The sequence below is a fragment of the Cetorhinus maximus genome, chromosome 10, assembly GCF_964194155.1.
Source record: "Cetorhinus maximus chromosome 10, sCetMax3.hap1.1, whole genome shotgun sequence".
Lineage (NCBI taxonomy): Eukaryota > Metazoa > Chordata > Chondrichthyes > Lamniformes > Cetorhinidae > Cetorhinus > Cetorhinus maximus.
Window position 1 is genome coordinate 51,610,835 of NC_135888.1, and position 13,892 is coordinate 51,624,726.

Below are 13,892 nucleotides of genomic sequence, written 5' to 3' on the forward strand. Positions count from 1 at the left end.
TTTGCTTTTATCTTATTGGGCATAAATGAGTCATTTTCAGGTTGGCAGGATGTGATGAGTGGTGTGCCACAGGGACCAGTGCTGGGGACTCAACTTTTAACAATTTAGATAAATGACTTGGACGAAGGGTTGAGATAAATGACTAGAATAATGGTTGCTAAATTTGCTGATGACACAAAGCTAGGTAGGAAAGTAAGTTGTGAAGAGGATGTAAGGAGGCTACAAAGTTTAATTGAGTGGGCAAAGACCTGGCAAATGGAGTGTAATGTGGGAAAATGTGAAATTGTTCATTTTTGGCAAGAAGAATAAAAAAGTAGCATATTATCTAAATGGTGAGAGATTACAGCTCTAAGATGCAGAGGGATCTCGGTGTCCTAGTGCATGAATCACAAAAGCCTAATATGGAGGTAAAGCAAGTCATTAGGAATGCTAATAGAATGTTATTGTTTATTGTGAAGGGAATTGAATATAAAAGTAGGGCAGTTACGCTTCAATTGTACAGGGTCATGGCGAGACCACATCTGGAGTACTGTGTACAGTACTGGTTTCCTTATGTAAGGAAGGATGTAAATTCATTAGAAACAGTTCAGAGAGGGTTTACTAGACTAATACCCCAAGAATAGGCAGCTTGTCTTATGAGGAAAGATTGAACAGGATAGGCTTGTATCCACTGGAGTTTAGAAGAGTAAGAGGTGATTTGACTGAAACATATAAGATCTTGAGGGGTCTGGACCGGGTGAATGTGGGAAGGTGTTCCCTTTGTGGGAGAATCTAGAACTAGGGGTCACTGTTTAAAAATAAGGGGTCACCCTTTTAAGACAGATAAGAAGAAATCTTTTCTCTCAAACGATAGCGAGTCTTTGGAGCCCCCTTCCTCAAAAGGCAGTGGAAACAGAGTCTTTGAATGTTTTCAAGGCAGAGCTAGATGGATTCTTGAAAGGATATCTGGGGTAGGCAGGAACGCGGGGTTGAGGTCACAATCAGATCAGCCATGATCTTATTGAATGGTGGAGCAGGCTCGAGGGACCGAGTGGCCTATGCTATTCCTAATTCGCATGCTTGTATGTCCTCTTTCCATGACAACATGATAGGTAAGGTCAGCTATGATGGGGCAACAGCGGAATCGTTTGAGACCTGCAGTGGGGTCAAACAGGGTTGTGTTCTGGCACTGACAGCCTTTGGCATATTCTTCTCTTTGCTGCTGTCATATGTCTTCAGGTCATCAACAGAGAGGGTCTACTTACATATCAGGACTGACTGAAAGCTGCTCAGCCTTACTCGCCTGAGATCCATGACAAAGGTGTGCCAAGTCCTCATCATCAGCTCTAACCTGATGATGCTGCACTAATATTCCACACTGAGCAACACCTTCAGCAGCAAATGGACAGACACTCTCACCTGTAAAGAGTTTGATTTGACCATCAGCATCCAGGATATTGCCATACCACCAGCTATCAGCATTGACAACCTGACACTGGAGATTGTTGATAGCTTCACGTATTTCGGCTCCACAATCACCAGCAATCTGTCACTTGACTGTCATGTCCAAGTTGAGTAAAGAGAATGTGAAACTTGACTAGAAACCCAAACTGTGAGTCTAACAAGCCTGTGTCATCAGTGCATTCCTCTGCAGTGGTGAGAAATGGACAGCTAGGCAGGAGAAAATGCTGAACAGTTTCCACTATGGCTATCTCAGACATATCTTCAGCTTCTTTTGGTGGGACAAGGTCATCAACACAGAGATCCTGGAGTGTGCTAATTCCATCAGCACACATTCATTACTAAGACAATGACGTTGGTCACGCTCATTGGATTATTGCAATAAAAACAGAAAATGCTGGAAAACGTCAGCAGGTCTAACAGCACCTGTGAAGAGAAAAACAGAGCTAATGTTTTGAGTCCGTATGACTTCTTCAGAGCTAAAGAGAAGTAAAAATGTGAAGAAATTTACACTGTTTAAGGGGGTGGAGAAGGTGAAGCTGAATAGAAGGCAGAACGCAAACTGGAGGAACAGCACCTCATCTTCTGATTAGACACTTTACAGGCTTCTGGACTTAAAATTGATTCAACAACTTCAGACAATGAACTCTCCTCTTTCCTCACCCCTTTTTTCAAAGTTCATTTTTATTTTTTACCCACATTTTTATTTTTCTTTATTTTCATTTTTATTCATTTATTCATTTTTTTATCCCCACTTTTTATCCCATTTTCGATCCTTTTTCCCCACCACCCCACCCCCACAAGGGCCACCTGTTACTTGTTCATGTTGTTCTTTTCAGAGTCCTTACCCTTGTACTGCTAGTATCACATTCTGCTTTCTTACCTTTATGCCACTACCAGCACCTCCTTTAGCCCTTACCACTACCATTAACACTCCTTTGTCCTTTTGTTCCTGACATCTTTGTCAATCTCTCCTTTGCCCCCACCTATCTCTGGCCTTCTATCCAGCTTTACCTGCTCCACCTCACTTAAACAGTATAAATTTCATCCCATTTTTACTTCTCTTTAGCTCTGAAGAAGAGTCATACGGACTCGAAACGTTAACTGTTTCTCTCTCCGCAGATGCTGTTAACTCTGATTCTCTCTCCACAAATGCTGTTAGACCTGCTGAGTTTTTCCAGCATTTTCTGTTTTGGTTTCAAATCTCCAGCTTCCTCAGTATTTTGCTTTTATTTCATTGGATTCATGACAGCTGTATACCCTAACACCTTCTGTATGGAGAGCTGGTAACTGGGTCACAATCTTCAGAGCATCCATACCCCCGCTACAAGGACACCTACAAGCAAGATATGAAGATGGCGGACATTGACATTGACAACTGGGAGACAGCTGCTGATGGCCGTGACCTCTGGAGGCTGACTGTTTGGAAGGGCATTGAAGAGGCGTGCAGAAAGAGAAACCTCAATTGGCCAAGAAGAGGGCCCAGAGAAAACAGAGGCCAGTGAATTGTGCACCTTCTCAGCACACTGTCTTCACCTGCAGCAAGTTATTTTTTCTATTCATTCATGGGACGTGGGCAGTGCTGGTTGGGCCACCCCTAATTGCCCTTGAACCAAAGAACCACGGAAAAGTTATGGTGCAGAAAGAGGCCAAAAGAGAGGAAAAAGAAACTAGTCGCTCATTTTTAATCCCACTTTCCAGTCCCTGGTCCATAGCCTTGCAGGTTGCAGCACTTCAGATGCAGATCCAGGTACCGTTTAAATGAGTTGAGCATTCCAGCCTCAACCACCAACTTAGGCAGTGAATTCCAGATGCCCACCACCCTCTGGGTGAAAAAGTTTTCCTCATGTTCCCTCTAATCCTTCTACCAATCACCTTAAATCTAATCCCCTGGTAATTAACCCCTCAGCTAGGGGAAACAAGACTTTCCCGTCTACCCTATCTAGGCCCCTCATAATTTTTGTACACCTCAATTAGATCACCCCTCAGCCTCTTCTGTTCTAAGGAAAACAACCCTAGCCTATCCAATCTCTCCTCATAGCTGGAATTTTCAAGCCCTTGAGAAGGTGGTGTTGAGCTGCCTTCATGGACTGCTGCAGTCCATGTCGTGTAGATACATCCACAGTGCTGTTAAGGAGGGAGTTCCAGGATTTTGACCCAGCGACAGTGAAGGCAAGGCGATATATTTCCAAGTCAGGATAGTGAGAGACTTGGAGGGGAACTTCCAGGTGGTGGTGTTCCCATCTATCTGCTGCCTCTTGTCCTTCTAGGTGGTCGTGGTCATGGAGTTGGAAGGTGCTGCCTAAGGAGCCTTGGTGAATTCCTGCAGTGCATCTTGTAGATAGTGCACACTGATGCTACTGTGTGTCTGTGGTGGAGGGAGTGAATGTTTGTGGATATGGTGCCAATCAAGTGGGCTGCTTTGTCCTGAATGGTGTCAAGCTTCTTGAATGTTGTGGGAGCTGCACTCATGCAGGCAAGTGGAATCCATCACACTCCTGAATTGTGCCTTGTAGATGGTGGACAAGCTTTGGGGAGTCAGGAGATGAGTTACTCGCCACAGGATTCCTAGCCTCTGACCTGCTGTTGTAGCCACAGTATTTATATGGTTAGTGCAGTTCAGTTTCTGGACAATGGTAACCTCCAGGATGTTGATAGTGGGGGATTCAGTGATGGTAATGTCATTAAACATCAAGGGGTGATGGTTAGATTCTCTCTTGTTGGAAATGGTCATTACTTGGCAAATGTGAGCGTGAATGCTACTTGCCACTTGTCAGCCCAAGCCTGGATATTGTCCAGGTCTTGCTGCATTTGGACATGGCTGCTTCAGGAGTCGTGAATGGTGCTGAACATTGTGCAATCATCAGTGAACATCCCCACTCCTGATCTTATGATGGAAAGAAGGTCAGTGATGAAGCAGCTGAAGACGCTTGTGCCTAGGAACTCCTGCAGTGAAGTCCTGAAACTGAGATGCAGTTGTCATTTTCAGTGCCTTGGTCAATGCTGGGTGGTCCGTCCAGTTTCACTCCTTTGAGTCATTTTCGCGGTTTGATACAACTGAGTTTCTTGCTAGGCAATTTAAGAGGGTGCTTAAGACTCAGCTAAATACAGCAGAGACTGCTGTACCAGATTGGGCTGCTGAGTCACACCAGCTGAGGCTAACACAGAGTGGACCACCATGGTGCAAACCATCATCCTACGAGACAGAAGGCTGTCTCTTTCCTGCGATTTTCTACATTATAGTAGCAGTGACCACACTTAACCAAGAAGTACATCATTAAATGTAAAGTGCTCAACATTCTGAGGTTGTAAAAGGCACTATATAAATGAAAGTCTTTATTTAGTAACAACCGATCCTAATACGACCAGAATGACGCCCGACCCTAATACCCCCATAGAAACGCCTGATCCTAATACCCCCAGAGAAACTCCCGACCCTAATAACCCCAAACACCCGACCCTAATACCCCCATACAAACACCTGACCCTAATACCCCCATACAAACACCCGATCCTAATATCCCCATCGTAACACCCATAACACAAATTCTGATACTCATCAAATAATCTGGGTTTGAATCTCATGGACTCACCTTCCAATGTCGCCTCAGGTTTACGGGGCAGGGAGCAAGATGTGTGGGCTATGGTCTCATGTTGGAATGCCCCAGTTTACTGGAATGATCTGACTGTACACCTGTACTAGACATTATTTGATAAACAGGATGAAGCTTTGAGCTGGTGAAGTGAAGCCTGGCAGAGTTATCACACTTCATTGAGTTCCTGTCCATGTTTTGTTATGCTTGTGCTCATCAAGGTCAGATGGCCTATGGAGTGGAAGCAGCAGAGACACAAAATGCTTCAAAGTCTGGGTTACTACAGAGCAGCAAAAGTTCCATCTCTCAGCATCACTGCCAAAATATTACTCTAACAGTAGACTCCAGAGTGTTGTGCTTGAAAAACACAACAGTCCAGCCTCAGTTTAGTCTGGGTGTTTATTTTAAGTTGTCACACAGTGACTCCCCCATCAATGTGTTCAGTGGCTCACTCTGGGTGCTGCTACATTTGGTCGTTTCACAGTGTTCAATGCAGAAGCTTTATTCTTCAAGTTGAGTCTGGTCAGTGTTTGGAGTGGTGCCTGTTGTTGCCATTTCTCCCTTATTCTTTCTCTTTTTGTTCTATATTTTCTGCTGATTTATTTGCATGGACCTATGGATACATGTTCTGGCAAACTCTGCTCTAAACCCAGTGTGTAGCATGGCAACTCCACTGGGTTCCCAACAATCATTAGTGATTGCAGGGAAGAGGAGTTCATGTAGCAGCTGTGTACACTCTGCCTCAGGCATCTGACACCTTGGACATCTGATCCCAGACATCTGACCCCTTGGATATCTGAACGCTGTTCCCCTGTTGGCTTAGCTAACCTTACACACATGTATTTCTCTGCTTTGCTATGCCTGTATGCCATGCTCTCATACTGTCCTGAGATGAGAGCAATCACCTACAATGGTGATACACTTCACGTCAGCCAATGAGAACAATTTGCATTTATAGGGTGTCTTCAATATAGTAATATATTCATGCACTTTATAGGAATGCCATCAAACAAAATATGACACGAGTCAAATAAGGAGGTTTTAAGGAGCGCCTTAACGGAGGAAAGTGGGGTAGAGAAATGGAGAAGCTTAGGGAGTGAATACCAGCACTTAGAGCCTTAGCATCTGAAGTTACAGCCACCAATGGTGGAGCGATTAAAATCTAGGATGCTCAAGAAGTTCGTATTAAAAGAAAAATATCTTAGAGTTACAGAGTTGGAGGAAGCTAGGGATAGGGAGGGTTGAGGCCTGGTGGAAGTTGAAAACAAGTTTGAGGATTTTAAAATCAAGGTGATGCTGGACTGGGAGCATAGGGGTGATGAGTGAACAGGACCTAGTGCAGGTTAGGATATGGACAGCACATTTTTGATGTCTCAAGTTTAGGGAAATTACCAAAAGTACCAAGAGGCTGTCAAGAGGAATTGAGTTGGTGGCAAGGGAGCAGAGCTTGTGACAGGAACTGAAAACAATGGCTTTGATCTTCTCAATATTTAGGTTTTTTTCATCACCTGTGGAGCGTGGGTGCTGCTGGCAAGGCCAGCATTTATCACACATCCCTATTTGCCTTGAGATGATGATGGTGAGCCATTTTCTTGAATAGAACTAAGTGGCTATTTAGGCTTTTTCAGTGGGCATTTAAATAGTCCTAGTTTACATACAGGCCAGGTAAAGACAGCGGATTTCCATCCCTAAATGATATTTGTGAAGCAGATGGATTTTTGTGACAATCCGGTAATTTCATGGTTACTATGATGGTTACTGATGCTAGCTTTTTATTCCAGGTTTTATTTCATACATTAAATTTAAATTATACTGCCTTGTTGTGGTGAGATTTGAACTTATATCTCTAGTTCATTCATCCAGGCCTCTGGATTAGTAGTCCAGTAACACAACAGTTATGCTACACTACCATGCCCCAAGAGAGGAGAGTGTGAGAGGAGGACCCTGAGCTAGGCAGTCAGCAGCACCTAGAGGAGAGTGGGGGAGGAGGACCCTGGGACAGGCAGTCAACAGTACCTTGAGGAGAGCAGAAGAGCTATAAAACAGCGCATGAAGCGGCGAGATTTCGAGAGCAGAGGTGACTGAGGGAGTTCGGTGAGAAGGGAGGAGATGCTCCTTTCCTTTTCTACCTTTCCTCAGAAAGAAGAGCAGTGGCCTTAGTAAGTAGGAATTGATGAGTAAATTAGAAAATATTTTAAATATACTTGGGTTTAACTGAGAAGCGCCAGGAATAAAGGAAATTTAGGGCCAATATAATAAAGTTAAATAAATAATCCAAAGTAGAATAAAGTTAACGTAAGGGAAGTAGAGTTAAGACATGGCAGCGCAGCCCAGTTGAGTGGAATGTGTGTCCTGTAATATGTGTGAAGTCATGGACGCTACCAGTGTCCTAGACGACCACATGTGCAGGAAGTGCTGCCAGCTGCAGAAACTTGTGCTCCAGGTTTCAGAGCTCAGGCAGCGGCTGGAGTCATTGTGGCGTATCCATGAGGCTGAGAGCTACATGGATAGCACGTTCAGAGAGGTGGTCACGCCACAGCTTAACGGCCAGGAGACAGAGAGGGAATAGGTGACCACTAGGCAGTCCAAGAGAAGTAGGCAGGTAGTGCAGGAGGCCCCTGGGGTCCCACTCACAAATCGATTTTCCATTTTGGAAGCTGGTGAGGGCGCTGGTTCCTCAGAGGAGTGCAGTCAGAGCCAGGTGTGTGGCACCACGAGTGGCTCGGCTGTACAGGAGGGGAGGAAGTGGAAAGGAAGAGCAATAGTGATAGAGGATTCATTGATTAGGGGAGCAGACAGGCGTTTCTGTGGCCGTAGTCTTGACTCCAGAATGTCACAGAGGCTGCAGGACATTCTTCTGGGGGAGGGTGAACAGCCAGAGGTCATAGTCCACATTGGTACCAATGACTCAGGTAGGAAGGAGGATGTGGTCCTGCAATCAGAATTTAGGAAGCTAGGTAGAAAATTAACAAGCAGGGCCTCAGATGTAGTAATCTCCAGTTTACCCCCAGTCCCACATGCCAATGAGTACAGAAATAAGAAGATAAGACAAATGAATGCATGGCTGGAAAGATGGTACAGGAGGGAGTTGCTTTGGATTCCTGGGACACTGGGACTGGCTCTGGGGGAGATGGCACCTGTACAAGCCGGACAGGTTACACCTGAATAGAACTGGGACTGAGTTCTATGCAGGGCGCTTTGCTAGTGCTGTTGGGAGGGCTAACTCGGCAGAGGTATGGGAGCCAAGAGAAAATATTAGAGAGGAATACCTAGGTGCACAAAATACTGGGAGAGACAGATAGCGCTAGTATAGAGAATAGTAAGTTGATAGGTAAAGTCGGGGTAAGGGAGAAAGTAACAAAATCTAAATCAGTGTTCCTATGTATGTATGTGAATGCACTGAATATAGTAAATAAGATTGGGGAGTTACAGGCGCAAATTGCCATGTGGAAATATGATGTTGTGGCGAATACAGAGACCTAGCTCAAGGAGGGGCAGAACTGGGTGTTAAATATTCCCAGGTACAAAGTGTTCAGAAGAGATAGGAAAGGAAGGAAAGGAGGAGGGCTGGTGGTATTGGTTAAGGAGAGCATTGCAGTGCTGGAGAAAGAGAATGTCCCAGAGGGTTCAAAGACAGAATCAATTTTACTAGAGCTAAGGAACAAAAAGCATGCAGTTACATTGCTCAGTGTAGTCTATAGACCGCCAACTAGTGAGAAAGACATGGAAGAACAAATCTGCAGGGAAATTACAGAGAGGTGCAAGCGTCATAGAGTAGCTATAATGGGGGACTTTAATTACCTGAATGTAGACTGGGACAGTGGTAGTATAAAGGACAGAGAGGGGCAAAAGTTCCTAGATTGTGTTCAGGAGAATTTTCTACAGCAGTATGTGTCCAATCCAACAGGAAAAGAACACTGTTGGACCTGGTTCTTGGAAATGAGGTTGTTCATTAGAACCATAGAAAAGTTATAGCATAGAAGGAGGCCATTCAGCCCATCTTGTCCATGCCAGCCCGAGGACACCCAGGTGCCCTTTCTAATCCCACCTTCCTGCACCCGGCCCATTGCCCTGCAGCTTACAGCACTTTAGGTGCAGATCCAGGTACTTTTTAAAAGAGTTTAAAGTTTCTGCCTCTACCACAAACTTGGGCAGCGAATTCCAGACACCCACTACCCTCTGCGTAAAAAAGTTCTTCCTCATGTCCCCCCTACACCTTCTGCCACTTATCTTGAATCTATGTCCCCGGTTCTAGAATTCTCCATCAAGGGAAACAATTTTATCCTGTCCACTCTATCTATTCCCCTCATAATTGTATTGTACATTTTAGGATGATGATAGAAAAGGACGATAGGCAACCCAGAGTAAGAATAATTAACTGGACAAGAGCCGACTTCAATGGGGCAAGATCAGAGCTGGGCCAGATAGACTGGAGCGAATGATTTGCAGGAAAATCTGTAGCTGAACAAGGGGCTACCTTCAAAAAAGAATTGGTTTGGGTACAATCAAGGTATATTCCATCGAAAGGGAAAGGTAGGGCAAACCAATCCAGAGCTCCCTGGATGAAAAAGGAGATAGAAATTGAGATAAAAAAGAAAATATGCGCTTATGACAGGTGTCAGGTAGAAAATACAATTCAGAACTGAGAAGAATACAAAAGGTTCAGAAGGGAGGTGAAAAAGCATATTAGAGAAGCGAAGAGGGATTATGAAAAAAGATTGGCAGCCAACATAAAGGGGAATCCCAAGGTCTTCCGTAGGTATATAAATAGTAAAAGGGCAGTAAATGGAGGAGTAGGGCCAATTAGAGACCTAAAAGGGAATTCACACATGGACGGATGGGCCATGGCTGAGGTATTAAATGAATACTTTACCAAGGAGGTAGATGCTACCCAGGCCATGGTGATAGACGAGGAAACTCTGTCACTAGAAGGGTTCAAAATTGATGAGGAGGAAGTTTTGAATAGACTGTCGGTACTTAAAGTTGACTAGGCACTGGGACCAGACGAGATGCATCCAAGGATATTGAAGGAAGTGAAAGTAGAAATTACAGGGGCACTGGCCATAGTTTTTCAGTCTTCCCTAGACTCAGGGGAGGTGCCAGAGGACTGGGGAATTGCAAACATTCCGCCCTTGTTCAAAAAAGGTTGTAAGGATAAAACCAGCAATAACAGACCAGTCAGTTTAACTTCAGTGGTGGGCAAGATTCTAGAAACAATTATTTGGGATAGAATTAGTTTTCACATGGAAAAATATGGGTATATGAGGAAGAGCCAGTATGGATTTCTAAAGGGGAAATCGTGTTTAACTAACTTGCTGGAGTTTTTTGAAGAGGGAACAGAAAAGGTCGATGAGGGTAATGCTGTTGATGTGGTATACATGGACTTTCAAAAGGCATTTGGCACAGTGCCACATGACAGACTTGTGAGAAATGTTATTGCTCATTGAATAAAAGGGACAATAGCAGCGTGGATACAAAATTGGCTGAAAAATAGGAAGTAGAGAGTAATGGTCAATGGATATTTTTCGGACTGGAGGAAAATTTGTAGTGGAGTTCTCCAGAGGTCGGTATTGGGACCCTTGCTTTTTCTGGTATATATTAATGATCTAGATCTTGGTGTTTGGGGACAGTTTCAAAGTTTGCGGTTGATACAAAGCTTGGGAGTGTTGTAAACTGCGAGGAGGACTATATAGAACTTAAAAAGGACATAGACAAGTTGGTGGAGTGGCATATAGGTGGCAGATGAAGTTTAATGCGGAGAAGTGTGAGGTGATGCATTTTAGCAGGAAGAACATGGACAGACAACATAAAATAAGGGGCGAAATTTAGAAGGGGGTGCAGGAGCAGAAAGTCTTGGGTGTATATGTGCATAGATCATTGAAGGTGGCAGGACAGGTGGAGTTAGCAAGTAATAAAGCATATGGTATCCTGGGATTTATTAATAGGGGCATAGAGTACAAGAGCAAGGAAGTTATGCTGAATTTATATAAGACACTCGTTAGACCTCAGCTGGAGTACAGTTCTGGGCGCTACATGGATGTGAACACGTTGGAGAAAGTGCAGAAGAGGTTTACAAGAATGGTTTTAGGGATGAGAAACTTCAATTACAAAGATCAATTGGAGAAGTTGGGATTGTTCTTCCCGAAGAGGAGATTTGATAGAGATGTTCAAAATCATGAGGAGACTGGATAGAGTAGATAGGGAGTAGCTGTTTCCACTCGTAAAAGGATCAAAAATGATAGGGCACAGGTTTAAAGTGATTTGCAAAGAAAGCAAATGTGATGTGAGAAAAAACTTGTTCACACAGCGAGTAGTTCAGGTCTGGAATGCACTGCCTGGAAGTGTGGTGGAGGCAGGTTCCATTGAGGCATTCGAGATGGCATTAGATGATTATTTAAATAGAAACAATGTGCAGGGGTACGAAGAAATGGCAGGACAATGGCACTAGGTCATTATGCTCATTTGAAGAGCCGGTGCAGACACGATGGGCCGAATGGCTTCCTTCTGTGCCATTAAAATTCTGTGATTTTGTGCTATTGTTTGTAATGAAGCTTCTGCTTGTCTAGTACTGGATATTGGACAAGCAGCACGATATATCGAAGGCAGTGGAGAGGTTGAGAGAAGTAGTGGTAAAGCTGGGTACCATCAGCACGTGGAACCTGACTTTGTGTTCCTGGGAGATGTCGCATATAGATGAGAAATAGGAGGGGGCCAAAAATAGATCCTTCAGGGCCTCCAGATGTAATGGTGCGGGAACAGGGAGAGAAGTCAATGCAGGTGATTCTCCGACTAGGACTGAATAGACAAGAATGAAACCAGGTGAGTAAAGTTGCACCCAGCTGGATGACAGAGGAGGTTAACATAAACTTACAATTTGAACTCTTAAAATCTTCTATTGTCTCAGGAGTTTGAGGCATTAATTAAATACTTTGGTCCCTTTAGAAATTCCCTAATACTCTAACTTCTGGTGTTTTCCCCTCTTTTCTTGCTTTACATCATTCCCTCCCTTCCTTCCTCCCTAATTTCTTCTCAGTTCCCTTTTGGTTGAGAAAAGATTTTTTATATTTTAATATGTAAAAGCTCATTGAGATAAACTAATTTCTGGGATAAAGTCTCAAAACCCAGTTACAACAGGTAACTGGGTATTGTGACTCTGTTCCAATGTACCAATTTTGATGGCCATTTGTCACAATTCTGATGGTCAACTTGTGTATGTTTTGACTGAGGCCAGACATTCAATTTGTGTTTACACCTTTTAACATTCCGTTGCAACTAGCCACAACTGGAGGTCATTGTGCCACCTTTGAAGTCTCCTTAAAAGCCCTTATGTTTATTTCACACCAATGTGTCTACATTTGTCCCATCTGTCTACTTTGTAGGCTGGCCCCTGAATAGGTTTATAACCTTTGTGATTTCAAGCTTCCTCAATTTCACATTTTTAGCTCTGCTGTGTGAGAGTCTCTTTGCATTTAGTTTTCTTTTAAGAGGTTCGGAACTTCACAAAATCCCAGTACGGATTCTGAGTTTTTCAAGAATAAACTGGTTCAGGAATATAATCGTCCTACAATTCCATCAACATACAGCTGGTACCTGACCCCCTCTTTTCAAAAGTATGCTCCAAAAAACCTAGCCTTCACCCTTTCCCCTTGAATCACTAACCTTTCTTTTCTCTCCAAAGTCCTTGAATGTGTTGATGCCTCCAAAGATCTGTGCCCACGTTTTCCACAACTCCTTGTTTGAACTTCACAAACTAATGTTTTGTAATATTGCCATCTGTATCCCTGCCTCAGCCCATCTGAAGCCCTCAGCCTCTGTAAGTGCAAGTTCTTTCTTCTTCCTTTGTTCCTTCCAGACTTGACAATTCGCATCCGCAGTAGTTTCTTGTTTTTGACAATTCCAATGCTCTCCTGACTGGCCCCGCCTTGCACTCTTTGTAAATGTCAACTCATCCAAAATCTTACTGCCCGTCTCCTAACTCCCACCAAGTACCAATTTGCCCATCACCCCTGTGCTGTCAATTTGAATAATTCACGCTCCTCATAAAGCTCAAATTTACAATTACCATCCCAATGCTTAAATCCTTTTATTGCTTTGTCTTTCACTATCTCTGTAATCTCCTCAGTTCTACAACCTACTCACAAACTCTCCTTTCTTCTGATTCTAACCTCTTGTGTCCTCCCTTTGTCTCCCACTTGGTAATTGTGCTTTCAACACCTTGGCCCCACATTCTGGAATTGCTTTCCAATAAATCTCCAACTCCCTCACCTGCTGTACAACCCTCCTTATAACCTAAGGTAAAAGCAAAACACTGCGGATGCTGGAAATCTGAAATAAAACAGAAAATGCTGGAAGAACGCAGCAGGCTTGTCAGTCGAGTCTGTATGACTCTTCTTCCTTCTCCTTATCACCTACTTGTTTGATCCTCCACTATCTCCTTTGCTTTAAAGACTAAATTCTTCTGTTGTCAGTGACACACTATGGGACTTATAAACAAAAAATATTACTACACATGAAAAACATGAGAGGTCCCTGCACCATCCAAGGATGTCAATTCAGGATCATGAGTTTCTGCCATGGATCTTCATGTGACTGAACTCATTTTCTACCACAGATCTTTGGGCACATGGGATAGGACGTCCCACGGGGTCATGGGGTCCGGAGTGCAGGATTTGCTTCCTTTTCTTTCTTTCATTGCCGCCACTCTGTCTCATTGTTAAGGCACTTGGACTCAAAGCATTGATGTAGCTTCATGGACAAGGTGTTGCTATTTTAAACGATTGGTAGCAAATTTGTCCCAGTCATTAATGTCAATGCTTCAAGGAAAGCTTCAGAGTGTCATTAAGTGTTTTCTTTATCCTC

At 43.7% G+C, this 13,892-nt stretch overlaps 1 protein-coding gene across 10 annotated transcripts in view; it reads left to right on the forward strand.

Annotated features, from left to right (window-relative positions):
* exd3 (exonuclease 3'-5' domain containing 3) overlaps window positions 1–13,892 on the forward strand; it is a 567,474-nt gene that overhangs the window by 511,269 nt on the left and 42,313 nt on the right. The gene's annotated exons all lie outside the window — the stretch shown is intronic.